The following is a 22,157-nucleotide window of genomic DNA, read 5'->3' as shown; positions in this document are numbered from 1 at the left end:
GTGTGTGTACTCTAGGGCCCGTGTGCTCTAACTACTGAGCCCACGTGCCTCAACTTTTGAAGCCCATGCGCCTAGAGCCCGTGCTCCACAACAAGAGAAGCCACCACAATGAGAAGCCCACACAGCGCAACGAAGAGTGTCCCCTGCTCACCGCAACTAGAGAAAGCCCGCGCGCAGCAACAAAGACTCAGCGCAGCCAAAAATAAATAAAATTATTTTTAAAAAAGACTTACTATAAGTTGATTAAAGTTTATAGAGTTAAGTGCAGTGGAAAATCAGTAATTTTCAGAGGGTGCTTTTGTTTTTTGTTGGTTGGTGTTACGAACAAAAAGTGAAAATATTTAAGGATCACAGATAAAATTCTGTAATAGGGCACTGGAAGAGGGTCACTGATCCATTCTTTTTTAGGGACACATTAACTACAGAAACTTAATGGAGGGCTATTAAGTATTTAATTTAAGTGTCCCTGGAAGATATTATATGCTTATCAATATTACGGTTGAGTATTGTTTCATTTAACCTTCTATTGGTGGGTTAAATGGTATATGATTGGCTCCTAGAAACCAGGAGAAGAGCTACATACCATTCATCAGGTAGTTGTGTGAAAGGGCAACTTCTTGATTTCCCTCTCAGAGAATCAGTTCTCCACAGACTTTTGATCATCTTCCCAAAATGATGCATTCATAGTGTCTGATGACCCAGGCTTGTGGTACGTTTTATAAAGTATAACTTAAATATTGATTCATGGATTCATTCAATAAGTCTTTTTTCCCCATTCTGTATTTTTAACCTGTCAGTTTTACGGCCATTTTTCTCTGTAGTCTGAAATTTTGGTATCTTTATATCCAGAGATGCGCCAGCTATTTATTTATTGGTTCATGCAGAAACAAGTGCAATACTTTCAGGTGTCTCTTTCCAGTGGAGTCACATTGGGGTTCACTTAATTTTCCAGCAACAATGTGTAGTAACACATGCAAAGTGTTGCCAACCAAGGATGTCTACCTGAGCCTTGCTGCTCTGGAAATTTTTTGGAGGTCGTGTCATGCCCCTGTGACTGACCTTAGCCACTCTGACTGCACCCACTCCCCCAGCCCTTTCCCCCCCAGCAAAAACAGGTATTCACCCTAAATCGCAAAAGTGAGGAAAAGAGTTTAAATAGGTAACAAAAGTTAGGAAAACTTTTCTAGGGTAAACTTTTCTGGTAAACTGGTACAGCATGGCCCAAGGCCTCAGGCATACAGAAAGAGATGTTCACCGTAAGACAGTGTGGCTCAAGAGCTCAGACATACAAAAAAAACTCTGTCAAGCAGAATATTCCAAGGGCTCCGAGGTTATCGCCTAGAAGCCAGTGAAGGTCAGTCCTGAAGACAGGCCTACCTTTGGAATGTGCAGGGTTTGAGCAACCCAGGCCTGCTGAGTTAATAAGTCTTTCCTGCCCACATATCTAGTAATATTTTATTAAAGGATAATCATTGTGAATATTTTTTTTTTTTTTTTTTTTTTTTTTTTTGCAGTACGCGGGCCTCTCACTGTTGTGGCCTCTCCCGTTGTGGAGCACAGGCTCCGGATGCGCAGGCTTAGCGGCCATGGCTCACGGGCCCAGCCGCTCCGCGGCATATGGGATCCTCCCGGACCGGGGCACGAACCCGTATCCCCTGCATCGGCAGGCGGACTCTCAACCACTGCGCCACCAGGGAGGCCCTATTGTGAATATTATGCTGTTGCGTCTCTGGATTTTGTTGCCTTCCTTTAAGAAAGGTTGAGTTTTCTCCTGGCAGGCAGTTAGTTTACTTGGGCATCAGCTTGATTCTGTTGAGGTTGTTTTTATATTTTGTGAGAGTGGATCTTGTGTAGTCTTATCGTAGGCCTGGTTTATCCCTTCTCTCCACAAAGGCCGTACCTTTCTGGACAGTAGGTATGGCCTTTCTGGAGTCTCCACTGAACGCTGCAGGTGTTTAATGAAGTCTCAGGCAGTTTGGCCTTTGTCTCCCTGTGCTCTGTGAGCTCTGAAAGCTGTTCTGCTTATAGCTTCCCAGTAGAGGTTTTTTTTTTCCTGGTAGTCATTCTTCTCTGGTAGTTATTCTTTGCCCAGCCTTGCAGAGTTTCACCCTCTGCACTTGTGTATTGCTATTGAGCTAAAGGCTCAGGGAGACCCATAGGAAGATTTCAGGTTTCTATTTTTTGCACAACTCCTTCCTTTCCTGTACTCTGTCTTGCGTATCCCAGCTACCTCATTCTCCCCACATTTCAACCTTTTCTTCTCGGCTCACTGAGATTGCTCTGCACTGCCTAGGTTGCTCCTCTCTGCCTCACAATCTGGAAAGTACTTCTAGGTAGAACTCTTAGGTGGCTCTATTGCTCATCTCATTTGTTTCTCTTCCTTCAGGGATCACAGTCCTGAAATGCCTGTTGTTTAATGAGTGAAAACTGTTGTTTCATATATTTTGTCTAATCTTCTAGTTAATTACAGTGGGAGAGATAATGTGGTACCAGTTACTCTGCATGATTGAAAGTGGAATTTTTTTCTAATGTAATTTTTATGTAATGGTTAAGATCAGAGGTTGAGATTCAGACACGTGGACTTCAAATTTAGTGTCCAGCATTTACTATCTTTTGATCTTTGGCAGTTTATTAACGTCTCTCTGACTTAGTTGCCTTATCTGCAGAATGGACATAGTAATATCTAAGTCATAGGGTTTTATGAGCACTATTTTTTATAGTGCAAGTAAAATGCTTAGTGTAGCTCCTGATACATGTTAAGGCTCGATCTATGATGTTGATGATGATGACGACGATGACGGTAAGGATAGTGATGGTGGTGGTGGTATTTGGCTGTATTTGCGGCATTAAATGAGGATGTTACGTGGGAAAAAAGTGCTGTTAGGTTAGAAAGTCAAGGTACCACATTTCTTGTGGCAGTTAAGTGTCCCCGAGGTGTGATAGGATCAAGGAGAACATAGACATTTTCCGTTCCTCTGCTTGAAGAACTGTCAGAGAAGTTACAGAAAAATTCACTAATGACTTCCAGGCATGGTAGCCAAGAGTTGATGCTTGTTCTGAAACTACTCATATAGACTTTAGGGATGCAAAACTCCCGAAGACTGTGCAAAATGCCTTTGAAAATCCACCTGATTATATCTTTAATGTTTTGTTTCTTAGGCTGTGTGATGGATGTGTTTATTATATTTGTCCTCGTTCTTTTTGGTATACCTGAAATGCTCCATAATTTTAAAAACTTGTCTTACCCCTTCACATAATCCTGATGTGCATGTTTAAAAAAACTATTGAATTAAACATACAAATTGCAGTATGATGGGTAGGATAGGTGTCACTTAGGTTAAGTTTTAAAATATGTGTAGAACATTGCCATGTACTCATAATGACTCTGTGTGTGTGTGTGTGTGTGTGTGTGTGTGTATGAAAAACTTGGCTTGGAAAGAAACAGCAATTCTAGGAAAGCAGTTTCTTTGTGAGGAGAGAAATGAATGGGAGGGAGAACAGGCAGGGGTACACAAAGTCTTAAATTGAATCCCTGATATTTTATTTCTGACAAAAATTGAATTAGAAATTTGGAATAACGTCTTAAGATCTGAATGGTGCTTACATGGGGATTTGTTATATTCTTCTTTGTATATTTGGTACATATCTTAAAAACAAATATAATAACAAGTGTTCAGGTTGGAAGTAAAACTCTTTGCTTCAGTGCCTTGGTTCATGTTATATCAAGACTTTTGGGGATGTTTCCAGGAATGTGATTATAAAATTCATTATTGTCTTACTCCAGGACAATTGCAGAATATAAAGTTATGCTTCGGGACCAGGAATACTGCTCCATCTGTATATATATTTGCAGCAGTTATTATTAGGATAAAACTTGGTGGGTGGGCTACCTCAGTTTGAATTTTGGGAATCAGAGTGCAGGTACTTTCTCCTGGGCCAGTCTATGCTCTCCATCTAATTTCCTCTCTTCTGAGCCGTTCAAATCTTCAAACTCCGAGATGGCTTCTCACTGCTAGGACGTCGTCCGTACAACTTAAGGAGACGTATGAAGTCCCCCCTGTTGTTCCTCCCAAACATCATCTACTCTTTCTTTTTGCCATCCAGCCATACTTTGCTTGCTTTTTTCTTCTTTTTTTGTTTCCTCTCAGGTTTCCTGTTCATTCACTGGTTTTCATTCCAGGTGTTTCCACTTGATTTCTCCCTTCATCTATAACTCCCTCCCTGCTTCCCTCAGTTTTTTTGGCTAACTTTCTTATCATCCATCAAATCTGAGCTTCAACAGCCCTGCCTATATATGTATGTGTGTATGTATGTATTTATCTGTCTGTCTGTCTGTATGTATCTATCATCTATCTCTCTCATTTCTTCCCTCCCTCTTTCCTTCTCTCTCTCTCTTTCTCCTTATCTGTCTGCTTTCTACAATTCCCCAGTATTAATGCTCATATTCTTAGAGTTACTACTTATTTATTCATCTTCCAGCTTAGATTTTAAGCTCCGCTGAGGAGAGACCATGTTTCTTTTCCTTTCCCCAGCACCTCTGTAGTGTGTGTGTAGTGTCTGGTATAATGTAGGCACTAAATAAATATTTGTTGAATGAATACGTGAATGAAGTACAGTTTGAGCTTTTGACTTTCATATTCTCACTAGATGTTAAGCTTTTTAATGGAAACTACTGGATTTTAATAAAACATTTGGGAATTTTATGACTATTTTCATAAAACATTAAGAGCATTTGGAGTCAAAGGTATATTTTAAAGTCAGAAGTAATGTTAGAGTCTGTGGGCATTAAAATAGGTTAATATTCTTTTAAATTGATTTTAAATTTTCTTACAAGGAGCACATAGTTTGGAAAAAAATCAAAGAAGAGTGAGTGTTTCAAATGAAAATCAGCATTCGTCAACTACACTGTTTCTAATCCTGTCTGATTAATAGGTTAAAACTTCAGTAGGATTCACCTTCAAGAAGAAAAAGATATATACATATGTACATCAGAAGACTCTAATGTTTTAAGAAAAGCACCTACAGTTGTTCAGTTGAGGCTATGCTGGGAATAAAAGGTTCATACTGAAGGGACTTTTAAAGTCACGATTTGTTTTTTAAAAAATGGCATATGAAGGGCACAGTGTCTCTTCCAGTGTTAGCTGGTGTTTCCTTTAACCTTCTTCCTCAAAGGCCCATCCTAAAAAAAGGTTCAGCCTTGGTTTTTTTCCCTCTTTCAAAGACAGTGTCTCAAAAATGGTACTAATTTAAGCCCTGCTAAATGTCCAGATGCAGCACCTGGGAAAAATGAAGTTCAGAAGTTCAGCATTTGGAACTGCTTAAGCTCGGAGAATCTTCTTGCTGCGGTTGCATGTCTGGTTCTAGAAGCTGGTAACTTCTTTCAGGTGGGCATTGATCCGTTGTAACAGATGGCCCCAAGTGTGGATGTCTCAGAGAGTGAGGCCTGAGTGTGAAGTTGTCCAAGAAGTTGAAACACTTCTCAGAATATCTTCTTTTCCTGATGACAGCTTTGTCATTCCAACTAGAACTTTCTGGTTTGGAAGAGTGAACTTAATGAAGCATAAGAGAAGCCTTTAAGCTGTGTTGTCCAATATGGTAGCCCTGGCCACATGTGGCTATTAAACACTTGAAGTGTGACTAGTCCAAGTTGAGACGTTCTCCAATTATAAAATGCACACCAGTTTTTGTATGAAAAAAATAATGTAAAATATCTCATTAATCATTTTTAATTTTGATTAATGTTGAAATACTCTTGGGCACACTGGGTGAAATAAGGTAAAATTGATTTCACCTGCTTCATTTTTTTTTAATACGGTTCCTAGAAAATTTAAATTTACGTATGTGGCTCGCTTTATATTTTTGTTGGGCAGTGCTGTTTGGGGTAGAATCTTTACCAGGGATCTATCTACATGAAACTTGGTCCTACTTACACTTTGACGTGACTGTTTACTTTAATACATGTCAGTTCAGATCTGGAATGAAAAGCTTGAACTTTCTAAATTAGTTTCTTCATAACTTGCCATTTAAATGGAGCAGTAAAAGCAAGAGTAGGATTTTTTTTTCACTTGTACAAGAAATTTCTAGAAACTAAGAGCTTTGCAGAGCTAAAAATTCATTCCCATTGTTTTATTTTTAAGCTCTATTTTAAGTTTCTGCCAGGACGAAAACGTTCATTCCCTTTTGGGTTCTGATGGCCTGGTAAAACTTCTTTGTAAACCCGGGGGATGTGATAGAATTGGCACAGGAGAAAATTAATTTGGTTGGGATCCATGAATGGAACGGAGGTAATGTGCAGGGCTTGCAGAGTCCATTGTCATCCATCACTGCAGAGGTTCTGCGGCGATGCCGGGCTGCCCAGCACGCTGTCCTTTGGACAGCAGCAGGTCAAGATACCTTCCTTCCCGAAGAGCCCTACTCTTGTGCAATAGAGAAAAGCGTAAACATAGAATATGTGTGCAATTATAAGCCATGTACACACACATTCAATATGAGTGCTTGGCATCTATTCCTGTGTGTGTGGGTTTTTCTGGAAAAAAGTTAAATGGGGTTTTCCATAACTTTTTTTTTTTTCTCTTAAAGCATTTGTTGTAGGATATTTTCCGACCCTACATTTTTCCAGTAACTTGAGCTCAAAGCTTATAGCAATGAGGTACTTTCTTGTCGAAGGTGAGTCAAAAACAGGAACCTTTTAATTCTGTCACATGATGGCAGATGTTATAAAATAGTAATAGCACAGAGTTCATTTTTTTCCCCCTTTAGTCGTCAGACTTTTAGCTGCTTGCCGCCTTCACCATTGCGGAAACCAGGAATTCAGAAGCGTAGGTTGGATATTCGCCGTAGAAAATGCATTCAGGAGCGTACACATTAAATGGGTTATAAATAGTATCTGCCCTGACAATGCTGGAATTTTCTCAACTTCTGGAGACATTGAAGTCTTTGTTTTGTGGGTCGCTGCCCTCTCCCCCCACCCCCTAAGCTTGAGTCATAAAGCCTGAAAAACTAATGAGGTTGCTGAAACTTAAAATCTAGTGAGTAGCATGTACGGGAAGCAAGGAGAGATGGCAGAGACTGTACGCTTGGATTCAAGGTTGCTTCTCTCTTGCAGTCCTGAACTTGCTTACCTTGTGTTTTATTGTTTCAGGCCCTTGAATTTATTGTTTTCCTTCAATAGGATCAAATTAGACTGAAAAAATTAAAAGAAAACCTAAGTAGATAGCAGCAAAGCTAATATTAGCTCCTGAATACTCTGTTTAGAATAGGAAAGAAAAAGAAATCTATCCATGAAAGCAGAAGTACAAGCCAGATTAAGTTGCTTGTGTGTGTGTGTATGTATGTATGTATGTATTAGCCATAGAACTAAGAATGGTTTTTACAATTAATAGTTGTTTTCAAACACTTAAGGTAAAAATAAAAACAAAAAAACATGCAATAGAGACCATATGGGGCCCACCAAGCCTAACATTTTTACTGGCCCTTGGTTTAGAATGTGCTTGCTATGTAACACTTGATACTCAATATATAATCAAATAAAAGTTCCTTTCTTAGATTTTGTTAGTTCACCCAACAAATATTTCTTGAGTATTTGTTCTGTTCTTAGCACTGTCCTAGATACTGGGGAAATAAAGTTAAAAAAAAAGAGAGACATTTCTACCTTCAAAGAGCTTAGCTTCCTATGGAAAAAAAAAAAAGACCAAACCTAACCAAATCGAATGGAAATAAGAAACTGGAAGGTTCAGTCCCAGGAAGACAAAGCAGCTGAGTGTGAGATAGAGAGCAACAGAGGGGGTTCTGTGCATCTCACCCTCTATTCTTCCTTCCTTGGACTGTGCTGCGAAACGGTGACTAAGTTATTTCCCAGATTTCAAATTCACCCTCTCACCCGCCCACACACAAACACAGAACAGTGTTTGCTTTTCCCTGTGATTTCCTTATTTTTCTATTTTATTTCTTTTCCAAAGTCTCTTTTGGCCCCAACTGAAATGCATTCATTATTCAACTCAGGCTTTTTGAGTCCTAAATTAGGTTGGTGTTCACAAGGAATATTTCTTTTCTTTCTTTTTTTTTTAAATAACATTTTATTTTATTTTATTTTATTTATTTTTTTAACATCTTTATTGGAGTATAGTTGCTTTACAATGGTGTGTTAGTTTCTGCTGTATAACAAAGTGAATCAGCTATATGTACACATATATCCCCATATCCCCTCCCTCTTGCGTCTCCCTCCCACCCTCCCTATCCCACCCCTCTAGGTGGTCACAAAGCACCCAGCTGATCTCCCTGTGCTATGCGGCTGCTTCCCACTAGCTATCTGTTTTACATTTGGTAGTGTATATATGTCAATGCCGCTGGGACGAAGTGAGAGAGTGGTATTTTTATTTATTTTTGGACACACTGAATGGCTTCCGGGATCTTAACTTCCCCGACCAGAGATCAAACCTGTGCCCCCTGCAGTGGAAGCGCAGAGTCCTAACCACTGACTGCCAGGGAATTCCCAAGGAATGTTTATTTTCATTCTACTTTTTCAGTCAGTTTTTCTGTGTCCTTCTACTTAAGGTTAGTTGCTTATATGCACCATATAGTTGGGTTTTGAACCTTAGTCTTTTATGCTTTTTTCCTTTTTTCTGGAAATATGGATTATGATTATTTTATTTCTTTTAGCATCAAGGTCTTTCCCCACATCTGATGTTCTCTAAAAAGCCTGCATTTTGTGATCTGTACCAAAGTGACTTATTGACCAATGTTTGCTTGTTTATTTTGGATCTTTCCTGTTGTTGGAATCCTTTATGACACTACCTGATCATTAATCCTGCTCTCCTAGCATATGAGTAGTTGAATATAATTTCTTTTCTGGTTCCAGAGATGCCCTCCAGCCTGCATTTTGCTTAGCAGAATGACCAGAGCTTGGACAAAAGACCACGAATGACACACACACGCCTGAAATTATCCTATTACAGAACAGTTAACACATTCGTGTGAATGGCTAAGCAAAGGTCAAAATATGAGCAGCATTATTTATGGCTCAGTGAGTGATTTTATATTCAAAGTCTGTCATCATTTGTCAGAAGACTGGTATTATCAAAGCTGTGCCATGCTAAGGACCATCTAAAAAGTGATTTGGGACAAACTCAGCATACAGTAAAAAGAAGACAGTTTAGATATATCCCAGGAAACAAGAACCCTGCACCTGACTTGGAAGTAGTTCTGTTATTCCTGCTGTTGTCAGGCTTGTTTGCCTCTTGAAAAGTGAATTTTCCTCCCTCTAAATCAGTTTTGTCAGTGTTTGTTTCCTGTAGTGCCTGTGGCACTGAATGGGTGGGTGTTTCTCCAGTGCCTGGTTCCTGTAGTGCATGGTGGCCAGAGCTGCATGTAGTAGCCGCCAGCTTCCTCTGGCATTCTTGAGGACATTTGGAGCAGAGTGCCTCTGGTGGGCCACCTCTCTGTGAATAGCCTTCCCTGGCATCCTAGAGGATGGAGTCCAGTAAGTTCCACAGGTGCAGCACCGCAGTGAGTTTCCTGCCATGCAGAGAGCTCAAAGGACCTGGATCTCAGCCCTGGGGAGGAAGACTCTGAGCCCTAAGGGTAGTGACTGCTCCTTATATCTGCCATTCCTATATTCTTTAGAGTTTTGTTTACTTCTTATAAGCTAATTCCCTGTTGAAGTTAATAATTCCTTATATTAAACTTTCTCCATTCAAATTACTGTGTGGTTTCTTTCTCCTGATTGGACCCTGACTAATACAGGGTCCCATCAGCAGCATTAGGCTTCTGTTCTTGCATTGCAAGAAGGTAAGAGAGTCTAATGGATTTGTACAAAGGAGCATGAAATCAGAATGTATTGCAACATAAGCTGTTGTGTATTTCTCTGCGTTTTTCTGATTGAATGACCAGATCTTAGGGAAAACTGGAAATATGCAATTATCTGTGGTAAAGGTGGAGGTTGGTGGTGCTGATGACCCTAGAGTAAAAAATCCACAAAAGATTTTGTCTGACAACTTGACCATTCTGCTTTGTGTGGGACCTTCAGGGTATGTGAACAAGGCTGCTGTGAGACCCAGTGGTGAGTGATATAATTCAGTTTCTGGGGATTGTCTGCAGAGCTGTAATATCTTACATTGATAATCAAAGGTTGATTAAATGTACATGTCAAGTTTGTTTCCTTCTACCCTTGTATCATGTGATAGAGTTGCAAGCAGTTGCTCTTTTGTTCCCCTTTTCTGTGTGAATGCTGCAGCAGTGTGATACGAGCAAGTGTAGGGCTCAGAAAAAAGGACTAGAATGAGGTGCCTTGAGGATTATTGGGTCTGATTCCTTCAATTTTTGGATGAGGACACTGACCACAGGTGAGGTTAAATGCCTTCCTCTCAAGAGTATGCACTTAGAGAACAGAAGAATACACCCAGACAGATTTTTTGGACTCCTAGTCAGTTGTTTTCCCCCAATTCCAGTCTATTTACAAATCTCTAATGATTTTTATTTTTTATAATTATTTTTTATTTAAGTATAGTTAATTTACAGTGTTATGTGAGTTTCAAGTGTACAGCAAAGTGATTCAGTTATACGTAGACATATATATATATTCTTTTTCAGATTCTTTTCCATTACAGGTTAATAATATATTGAGTATAGTTCCCTGTGCTGCTATACAGTAGGTCGTTGTTGTTTATCTGTTTTATATATAGTAGTGTGTATATGTTAATACCAAACTCCTAATTTACCCTTCCCTCTCCCCCCGCTATCCCCTTTGGTAACCATAAATTTGTTTTCTGTGTCTGTGAGTCTATTTCTTTTTTGTAAATAAGTTCATTTGTATCATTTTTAAGACTCTACATATAAGTGATATCATGTGATATTTGTCTTTGTCTGACTTACTTCACTTAATATGGTAATCTCTAGCTTCATCCATTTTGCTACAAATGGCATTATTCCATTCTTCTAATGATTTGTTTTCTTACATTTGTACTTAAGATTTGTAAAGCTTGGGAAGATATAGTATGTGCTTTATTAAAGAATATTTGAGTCTAAATACATTAAAAGGATAAAGTAGAAAATGCCTTAAGTAGGTGCATCTTCTTTTGATTAAAAAATATTTTATTGAAGTGTATTCTGTTTAGAGAAAAGTGTGCTTATTGTTAAGTGTATAGCATGATGTGTTTTTATAAATTGGACTCCTATTATCCAGCTCTCAGATCAATTAATCAAATGACATCTGCACCCCAGATGCTCCCTTCCTGTGTCCTTTAGTCATTAACCCTCCGAATGGTAGCCACCATCCTGACTCCTAACAGCATAGATTAATTTTGCCTGTTTTGGGCTTTATAGAAATGGATTCAGTCATACAGTCACACATAGGTACTTACCTGTGCCTGGCACTTATTCATCATGATTATGTTTTAGGAATTCATCTGTGTTGCTGTGGGTAGTTGTAGCTGATTCACTTTCATGATTATATGGTATTTCATTGCATACATTTTTTGAGATTTATTTGTCCATTCTCCTGTTGATGGGTATTTAGGGAGTTTTCTAGTTTGGGGCATTTACAAATGGTGCAGCTATGAACATTTGTCATCGTTATTATTTTTTTTTTTTTTTTTTTTCTTTTTGCGGTATGCGGGCCTCTCACTGTCGTGGCCCCTCCCGTTGCGGAGCACAGGCTCCGGACGCGCAGGCCCAGCGGCCACGGCTCACGGGCCCAGCCGCTCCGCGGCACACGGGATCCTCCCAGACCGGGGCACGAACCCGCATCCCCCGCATCGGCAGGCGGACTCCCAACCACTGCGCCACCAGGGAGGCCCCTATTATTATTTTTTAATGTTTGGACATTGGAAGACAGTGAGTTGTGAGGTTAAGGGCACAAGCTTGGAATTAGACAAACATTAATCTAATGTGTTTGACTTTAATCTCAGTCAAGTTATTTCCATCCTTGAGCCTGTCTCCTTATTTGTAGTGGGCATACTAATTCCAGTCTTGCAGGGTTTTGGAAAAAATTGCATGAAATGATGGATGCTCTGCACAGTGCTTGATACATAGTAAGTTCTCAAAGAATGGAAGTTGCTGTTATTTTTCAAGTTAAGCTTTTCTAAATTGTAACAAAGCATCAGCATAATTCACTGTCTGCATTCTGTTGTTGTGCACAGTGTTTTTATGTTTTTCAGAGCTTGCACGTGCTTTGTTTGAATCTTCTTTATCTTCTCCCTTCCTCCAATACTGCACTTATTACCTGCCTATTATAATCCAGGTATAGGTGCAGGTATTGAAGAAGAGTTTTTTTTTTTTTTTTTTTTTTTACCAGACTTCATTCTTGAGTTAACTTCTCAGTTTTTGCTGTATAGGTGCACCATTATAATACCATTTGCTTATTGCTTTTTCTTATTTTGCCTTAATCAGCTCACTGTTTTACTTTGCTTTGCTCAAAGATGCAAAATCCTTGCCATAAGGGGTTTGTATATCTGAGCCTCCGTGACCTGTAAGAAATGAGGAATCAACAGTTTCCCTCTGTAATTCAGTATTATTTACTCCTTCTGCCAGATGATGTGATAGAAGCTCTGTGGGGCTTGAAGGGAACAGTCTTGAATGCTGCCTCTAGAAAATTCATGTTATAAGTACCATTAGGAATATCCTTGCCTTTATTTACAGTAGGCCCAAAGTTAGGATTACTTGCCTGGGTGCCAGCTAAGAAGTGAATCAGTGAGTATTGACTCTGTGTTCCGCCTCAAGCAGGCTTTCCTGTGGAATGCACGTTTAGTTGGACTGTGAGGAAAATCATTAACTCATTCCGACCTAAGGAAGCTTTGTGAATGGCTAGAAATTTCAGGATAATGTTTATGTAGTTTCAGAGGTTGTATTTTGGGATAAAGGATAATTTAAAGAAAAAAGAAAAGGACAATCTGTTTACTTCTTAGAAGAGTCATATGTTGGTTTTGTTTATAAATTATACTTAATCCAATTTTATTTAGGTTATATATTATATAGGATAATTTTCAAGTAGTTAATGTTAACAAACTTAGAACAGGTAAAGGAAAATACTTGTGGCCCAAGCGTATATCATTTTAGTAGAATTTTAAAAACCTCTTTATACTAGTTTGCACAATAAATATATTTCTGAAAAGCTGCAGATATATAGACATAGGAGGTAAATATATAGACTACATTTTATAAATGGATTAATATAAAATCACCATCATATTTAGATGCTTAAAATATATCTCATTATAATTATTTTACTAAATGTAGGATCTGTTATAAAATGAACAATCTGTTCCTAATTTCTATGTTTAAATCTTGGGATAATTTGAAGTGAGGTGTAGTCAATATTTTAACATATTCTTGGAGTCTGATATTAATGAGCATCATGGAGTTGATAATTTTATTCCTAGATGGTTGAAATAAGTATCTGACAGAAATGTAATAGAAGCAGAACGTTATTTTTCTCATTATCAGCTGGAAAGCAAAAGCATTAGCATCTGAAGTGGATGCTGGAATCTCCAATATATGTGTGTGTATATGTGTGTGTGTGTGTGTGTGTGTGTGTGTGCGTGTGATCTGAGTCATGCTACTCCAAGTATGATTCATGGACTAGACTGTTGATGAACTATGTGTCGGTCAGCAGTGAGGTATGAACAGATATTGAGTGTTCAGAAACCTTTATAGCAATTGGACAGAGTGATTTTTAGGTCTCTTGAATCTAATACAAATTTGGGCTTGCATATTTGTGTGTCTGTTTTGTTTTTCATTTCATTTGTCTTAGAATTCAGTTTTATTATGTTTACAAAAGTATTGATCTGGGGCTTCCCTGGTGGCGCAGTGGTTGAGAGTCCGCCTGCCGATGCAGGCGACACGGGTTCGTGCCCCGGTCCGGGAAGATCCCACATGCCGCGGAGCGGCTGGGCCCGTGAGCCATGACCGCTGAGCCTGCGCGTCCGGAGCCTGTGCTCCACAATGGGAGAGGCCACAACAGTGAGAGGCCTGCGTACCGCAAAAAAAAAAAAAAAAGTATTGATCTGTGTTGGATTTGAAATTTAAAAAAAAACAGACAAACTGATGCAAACCACAAATTACAAATGGTTTGAGAAGCATTGGTGAGAAACTTGCGTGACTGAGGCAGAAAGCTGGTATAATTTCTAATCTTCCCTAGGCATGTTTTATGACATGGAATACTGTGCTCATGTTGCATCGAGCTTTTCTAATCCCTAGTTAACCATATCCTTGAACCTTTCCAACATAACTATTCTGTCTATTCAGTTGTGACATTTTGATCCACTGATTTCCTAGAGTGATTTGCAAAGAAGTAATTCTTTGGATTTATTCATTCATTCAACCATTATTTATTTAATGAGCATCTAATTGTGGGCCAGATACTGTTCTAAGCACTGGGAATTCAGCAGTAACAAAACGAAACAAAACAAAAAACAATCTCGGTTCTCTTCTAGCTTGTATGAAGAGAATTAAAATATATAAATATATGTGTACCTACATACGCACACACACACACACACACACACACGTATGAACTGCAAGGCGGTCGATTAGGTCCACATGCATCCAGTTCCCCTTGGGCTATGACTGCATGCATTCCTCTACGCTTTGGATGTTAAGGTCACTAGTGATGTAGTTTTGTGTCTGAACCCTGTGACTAGCAAAGAGCCCCCAGGTGACGCATGTAGTTGGCTTCCCTCAGGGCTGTTGGTGTTTGAGCATGACCTCCCTGAGTGGGTGAGGACGTTGGCACAAGCACAGCCTCAGAGACTGGAGGAATCCTGGTGTCCACTGTCCTGAGCTGCTGTCTCCCTTTGGGATGTCATTAAATACAAAGGTAGATCCAGGGTGTTTCTTTGGTTCAGCTGGAGGGACTGTGATCTCCTCTAGGATGTTGTGGAGATCCTGGGAGTCTAGCAGGGAGATGTCAACCCTCTGAACTTAGGACAGCATTTTGGGTGTGCGCACTTTTTGGGGTGAAGGATCCTAGCTTTCATCAGCTTCTACGAGTAATTCATGACCCTCAAAGCTGAAGAATCATGGATATCCAGTGAGCAAAGAGCCTTTTGCAGTTTGGCTTCTGTTGTTTCATCTGGTTGTATCTCCTGTTTTCTCCTTTGGGCTTCCCTGTGGCAGCTAGACCTGCCTCCTCGCTTTTGCTCCGGCATGCCAGGCATGGCCCCATCTGGGATGCTCGACCTCCAACCATCCACAGAGCTCCTCTCCTCACCTCCTTTAAGCCTTTGCTCCATTGTCACCCTCTGGGCTTGCCCTGACTACTGTTTTTAAAATAGCATTCCCTTCCTGCCCCTATCTTGGTCCTTGGTGCTTTATTTTTACCCTAGCACTTGCTGCCTTTAACACCTTAGATGGCTTAGTTATTTACTAAGTTTATTGTCCATATTCCCTTTCTCACCCTAATGTTCCATAGAAGTAGAGATTTTTGTCTCTGTTCACTGCTGTATCCCCAGCACTTCAAACAGTGTCTGACACATAGGAGGTGTTCAATAGATATTTGATGAATAAATAAACGAATAAATGAATGAATATGGGCTCTGATTCTCCCTTTCAAAGTGCACAACATGGAGCTTAAATTCTGCCAGTTTAGCTGAGATTCCTCGTGTTGTTCTGTGTGTATTTCATCCCATCCATTGTGGTTTCATGAATGTCAGTTCTTATGTTGCCATAAATTGACTTCCAATATTTTCAGTAATTTATTTTTCTTTCCATGTTTCAAGTATTCCCATGAGGCATTTAAATCTTTTTCTTATTGATTTTCACCGTTTATTGAATCTTACTTTATCCTAGACCCTCAAAGTGTTCATGGATAAAACCTAAGGCAAGTTAGCTGGCCTCTCCATCCCTCAGTTTCCTCATCTGTAAAATGGGAATAATAATAGTATCTCATCTTGCAAAATTGCTTTGAGGGTTAAATAAGATGATGCTTGTAAAGCAGATAGCACAGTGCCTGGCATAAATATTGGTTGCATTAATGCTGATGACAATATAAGCATCTTATGGCTCAGCATAGTGTCTGCACGTGGCAGTCACAGAGTAAATGGCAGTAGTTACAATTATTATGGTTTTCCCTCCCATTACCACCACTAATGATATGGTCCCAGACAATCATCAGAGAGTAGGGCATTAACAGAAAATTCTAGAGAAGGTTAAGGGTTGTCCTCCCTTCCCTTCCCTTCCTTTTTCTCTTTTTCTTCCTCTTTGTTTTCTATACACTGTTACTTTTCCCTTTCCATGCAATGGAAGACCTTTCAGGTTTGAAATTTATTCTTCACTATGCAAATCTGATCTCGGTTGCCACCATCATAACAGTACTCAGTTTTTTGGGGGGGTGACATTCCATTTGAATGGATAGCAGTAGGTCCTTGAGATGTATTTCCACATACATATTTCACAACAATCAGGATTTCTGGCAATGGTTTAATTTTTTTGGAGGGCATTTCAAGGAGCTGCCTTGTAAATCTCTGAATGCCTGGGTTATTTGCTTTCGGTCTTTTCCTCCTCAGTGCCAAGTTAGTAAAACTCTCTAGATTTGAATCTTACAAGTAATCAATCAGCAAATGTTTATTAAGTTTATATATGAAAGACTTTTGGAGCAGCCAAATGTCAGGGTGAAAGGTGAGCTTTAGGAAGATCAGTCTGGGGACTGTGTGTGTAATTGGTATTGGAGGTGTTGCAAATCCAGCAGAGCAGGGAGGAAGGGGCTGTGTTGTGGGAAATGGCAAGAACCAGAAGTGCAGCAGTGCCAGTGGGAATGGAAGCTGGGCTGGTGCTCAGGATGTATGTATGTCTGGCTTTCCTAGGTGCCACCAGCAGTCTCCCAAAGCAGCTGCCTCAATTTACATTTCCACCAGCAGTGTCTGAGAGTTCTGGGTGGTCCCCATTCTTGCCACCACTTGGTTACTGTTTTTGCATAACAAATCATACTAAAACATAGTGATTGAAAGTAATAGCTATCATTTCGTTATCTATTGATATCATGGTTTCTGTGGGTCAGGCACTCCAGAGGGCTGTGCTGGGAAGTTCTCGCTCAGGATCTCTCATGAGGTTGTAGACAGATGGTGGCTGCCAGACTTTCTGAAGGAGGAAGCCGTTGGTGGTCCACGTATACTATACCCCTTCTTATTATCTTTCTCCATCCCAAGGCACAGGGCCAGACTAGGGTGAGCCAAGAGATGAAGTCCCGGCCCTGCCAAGGAATGAAATGAACATTTATTGAGCATATACTATGGGCTAGGTCTTGTGCAAGCTGCTGCACTATTATGAGGTTTTTATTTCCTTCAGCATGCTCTTTCCCTCAGAGTTAGCTTCCTAGACAAGCCTTTCCTTAAGAACTCTGTATTTAAATAATATTCTTCTTTATTTCCATCTTAATTGCTCAGTTTATCACCTTCATAGCTCTTTTTTCTGTTTACACTGTGTATGTCGTTGTTTGCTTATTTATTACCTGTCCAACTACCTTCCTCCACTCCCTAGCGCTAGACTGAGGGTTCATGATAACAAGGACTCTGCCTCTTTCGTGCAGTGAAATATAGGACACCCAGTGAAATTTGAATTTCAGATCAAAACAAGTAATATTTTAATATAAGTGTGTCCCAAATGTGGGACATTTAAAAAGCATAAGTATATCTCAAATACTTAAAAACTATATCTGTGGGCTTCCCTGGTGGCGCAGTGGTTGAGAGTCCGCCTGCCGATGCAGGGGACACGGGTTCGTGCCCCAGTCAGGGAAGATCCCACCTACCGCGGAGCGGCTGGGCCCGTGAGCCATGGCCGCTGAGCCTGCGCGTGGAGCCTGTGCTCCGCAACAGGAGAGGCCATGACAGTGAGAGGCCCGCGTAATGCAAAAAACAAAAAACAAACAAACAAACAAAAACTATATCTGTAAAAATGTATGTCTCAAATGTGGGACATACTATACTGAAATATTTCTGATTTATTTGAAACTCAGATTTAATCTGATGGCTGGTAGTTTTATATGCTACATCCAGGCCACCCAAATACCTGGTATTTAACATATTGTGTGGCATATAATAGAAGCTCTGATTTATTTGAAACTAAGATTTAATCTGATGTCTGGTAGTTTTATATGCTACATCCAGGCCATCCAAATACCTAGTATTTAGCCTATTGTGTGGCATATAATAGAAGCTCAATGAATGTTTGAATCAATGAATGAGTAAATGAAAGAGTTCATATCTTTTTCGGGAACAGTTGTGCAAGGTGGATATTATTAGTTTAAAACAGGTATAACTTTCTACCTTGTTTGAAAATAGGATTTGGAAAAGGGAACCCTCCTACACTGTTGGTGGGAATGTAAATTGGTACAACCACTATGGAGAACAGTATGGAGGTTCCTTAAAAAACTAAAAATGGAACTACCATATGACCCAGCAATCCCACTCCTAGGCATATACCCAGAGAAAACCATAATTCAAAAAGATACATGCAATCCAGTGTTCATTGCAGCACTATTTACAATAGCCAGGTCATGGAAGCAACCTAAATGCCCATCAACAGAGGAATGGATAAAGAAGGTGTGATACATATATACAATGGAATATTACTCAGCCATAAAAAAGAACAAAATAATACCATTTGCAGCAACGTGGATGGACCTAGAGATTGTCATACTGAATGAAGTAAGTCAGACACAGAAAGACAAATATCACATCCTGTTGCTTATATGTGGAGTGTAAGAAATAAAGGGTACAAATGAACTTATTTACAAAACAGAAATAGAGGCACGAATGTAGAAAACAAACTTATGGTTACCAGGGAATGTGGGGAGGGATAAATTGGGAGATTGGGACTGAAATATCCACACTACTATACATAAACCAGATAACTAATAAGAACCTGCTGCAGAGCACAGGGAACTCCACTCAATACTCTGTAATGGCCTATATGGGAAAAGAATCTAAAAAAAACAAAAAGAATGGATATATGTGTATGTATAGCTGATTCACTTTGCTCTATGCCTGAAACTCACACAACATTGTAAATCAACTATACTCCAATTTAAAAAAATGAAAGAAAATAGAATTTATGTTTGCTTTAATTTTTTAGTGTGCCCATGGAGTACTGAGTCTGTACTCCCAGGAGGCACTCAACACATGAGTGAATAAAAGCTCGATTCTCTGTGTGGTGGGATTTTACAGGTGACTTTAATTTTATTCATATGTATTTTAAAATTTTCTTATCATGAATGTTTTTAATAAAAAAAAGTTTTCAAAACTTGGTAAGAGTAACTGGGAGAAAAACGATAGGGCTAAAATCCCTTATCCACAATTCCAAAATTCAAAAGTTTCTAAATGATGAATGACTTTAAAAAAAAAGCTCACTTGGCAGAATTACCTGCCCTGAAATGACACAAGGCTATTTATAGTCTTTATTATCCCACTTAATATTTCTTCCAGAAAAGATGAATATTCAATTAATATGGTTGATTATGAGCTGTTGCCCTGATCTCACTAGGGACATTACACTCTGTATATACTTCATTATTGTTACAAAATCTAGAAAATTCTGATGTCTGAGACTCCTCAGTCCCCAGGAGTTTTTCTGAAGAGTGTTTGTGTGTGTGTGTGTATACATACATGCATACTATGTACATAGAAATTTCGGGAATGATACATTGAAAATTGTCAACAGTGAATATCTCTAAGAGAAGGGATTGGATGGTGAGACAGTGAGAGATGAATTTATGCTTGAGTATTTCTTATTTTTCTTCTTCGTATTTCTAATTATTATAATAAAATAATTGCCTTTTTCAATGAAAGAAAGTAGAATTGGCTGGAGGGTTTATTTAGGAAAATAGTGGTGTTATTAATGTTAAAAGACAGTTTATCAAGCAGGCTATGCCTTTACATATTAGTTCAACATTTCTGACTGCTGACAAGGACCCAGAAAAAGTTATACACACACCAGGCAGCCTATTGCCTTTTGGATAATGTGTGCATGGTCTAGTGGCAGGGAATTTGCATCAGCAAAAACGCTCATTTCTCTTAAAAAAATAAAATCAAGGCACCCAAAAATGTGATGAGTAAATGAAACTGCTGTTATTAGTGATGGGTTTGGCATGTTTGACGAAGTCTGAACGATTACTCATCCTCTGTACGTTTGCAGAAGTGCTTTAACAAAAGCCAGATGCATACGTACTAGCAGGGGTTAGTAGGTGGATGAGAGGATTAAACCCACTGAGTTTTTGGAGCCCTGGTTTGTAGCTGTTTTTGGCTTGTCGACAGGCTACGTTTCTGAGTCAGCCTATAGGATGGCTTCCAAGGGTAAGTCTGATTTTGCTTTTCTGGGTTTAAAATATAAGTGGTCAAGGAGATGTGACTAGTTGCCTTTTGCATTGGATTCTTTTCATTAATAGTGCATGCATTTCTTCTATGAGAAAGACGTTTATCTTATTCCAGCATATTCTGGTGTGCCTGCTAGTGATTTTTATGGCTTTACCTCACCTCCCCCTAATTTTTAAAGTGAAATGTCTGAGTGCTGAAGGGATTTGCAAGGGGAATTGCAAAGGTCATATATAAGTTCTATGGCTGGCGTGTGGAGAGCAGTGTGATTGAGCCAGAGCCCTCTGTGACCCTTTCTTTTAAAGAGGATGTTTCTAATGAGTTAGTGTAGCGCGCTGTACGTGCTTGTTTATGACCTTAAAAATGGTTTAGTTCTTGCTGAGTGGCTATTACTGATGCTTTATGACATGTTATAATGGTTTCAACTTGCACATTTTTTTTTTGGATTAAAACAATGTCATGCATCAGTCAATGTGAAGTTCATTTTTCTTTTTTTTTCTTTTAAAGGGACTCAGGAGAACATTCAACATTAGAATAAGTCCCTGGATTCTGACTTCAGAGAATGTTGGTTCTCGAGGTCAGAAAAAGTGAGGATTCGCCAAGCTCTTACAGATGAGCTTTGTAGTAATTGCTGATGAAATTATAAAACACTGCTTTTCCCACTGGATACTAAATGCCCCTTTTCATTAGCTACAGTATGGGGAGCAAAATCATGTGATTTTTTTTTTTTTAATGTTTAACCATAGCTACTTCTAAAAGGCAGTTTTCATTTTGTGGCTGCTTTTTTTTCTTCCGGTGTCTAGCACAGTTGAGGACTTTATCTTTTTTGTATCTTTTTAGGACACTCTGGTGAATGATGGGGTCTGAGTAGCTCTCTAAATGGAAGAGGGTGCCAAGGGTCCTGGGCTGGAGGGGCAGGAGGGGCGTAATTGCATCTCTGCCAGGCGTGCTTGTGGATATATTGCCCTTCTCCCTTCCTCTGCAGCTGAAGGAGTCACTGTGATGTGAGGACGGGGCATGTCGGTGGCCGGTAGCTTTTCTGAGCGGCAGTGACATCTCTGTGGGCTCAGAAGGGAACTTGCCTCAAGATTTCCGTTCATTCATGTTCAGTACCCATGAGGGAGAAAATTGATCTGCTCTAAATGTAGTCCTTCCTCAAGAAAGACTGATAGATAAAAAGGAGTAAGGGAATTGCTGTTGATGTTTTAAAAAAAGAAAATACATACATCAGGACTTTGAAAAATCAAAACACTTGTGTTCTTAGCGGAAGTCTGAAGCCCTGTGCCAAAGGCTGCATGAAGCTGGAGGTTAATGTGACTCATGTGTTTTTTCGAGCATCAGTAGTTCTTGACTATTTGGGGTAGGGGTGCAAAAGTCTCAATAATTCAACTGGTCGGTAATTTAGGAACTGTTTCCTGCTGATAAAAGCAAGGGTATATTAGAGAGTCGAATGTGAGATGAAACGTGAGGCTGCCAGGAGACCTCTCCCTTGCTGACGGTGAATTCAGACCATGCTCCTAGGCCTTGCTTCCAGGGCTCCTTGCAAGGATGTGGCTCCTCTGCTGAGATGTGCTTCGGTGGGAAAGTTATGGGGTTCACTTTCACCCCTTCTCAAACGCAGTTTTTCTAGGACTGCTTCTGTGGGTACCCAAGGTGAATTGCTGTGAGGTTTGAGAAAAGCTATTGCCCGGGGTGAGCTGGAACACTTAATCTACCATGTTACACACACACAGGTAACTTCGAAAGGGACAGGAATCTTGACTGAAGGCTTAGCTTCCACCTGGAAATTGTTATCATAATAAGACAGTGGTCTTTTTCAATGAGAGAGGGAGAAGCCTAAAATGTGGTGGAGGCTGGCACCTG

The 22,157-nt window shown here is 39.6% G+C and overlaps 1 protein-coding gene across 9 annotated transcripts in view; it reads left to right on the top strand.

The window, feature by feature from the left end:
- MITF (melanocyte inducing transcription factor) overlaps nt 1–22,157 on the top strand; it is a 227,448-nt gene that overhangs the window by 77,127 nt on the left and 128,164 nt on the right. Inside the window, exon 1 of one of the 9 annotated variants that reach the window (XM_082638966.1) lies at nt 1,710–20,276. The exons of the other annotated variants lie outside the window; for them this stretch is intronic. The gene's annotated coding sequence lies outside the window, so the exon portion shown is untranslated. Of the gene's footprint in view, nt 1–1,709; nt 20,277–22,157 lie in introns of those variants that run through there. 9 annotated transcript variants of the gene reach the window in all.

Source organism: Mesoplodon mirus (assembly GCF_964341445.2).
Source record: "Mesoplodon mirus genome assembly, chromosome: 12".
Classification (NCBI taxonomy): Eukaryota; Metazoa; Chordata; class Mammalia; order Artiodactyla; family Ziphiidae; genus Mesoplodon; species Mesoplodon mirus.
This window is presented reverse-complemented; position numbering and strand designations above follow the sequence as displayed.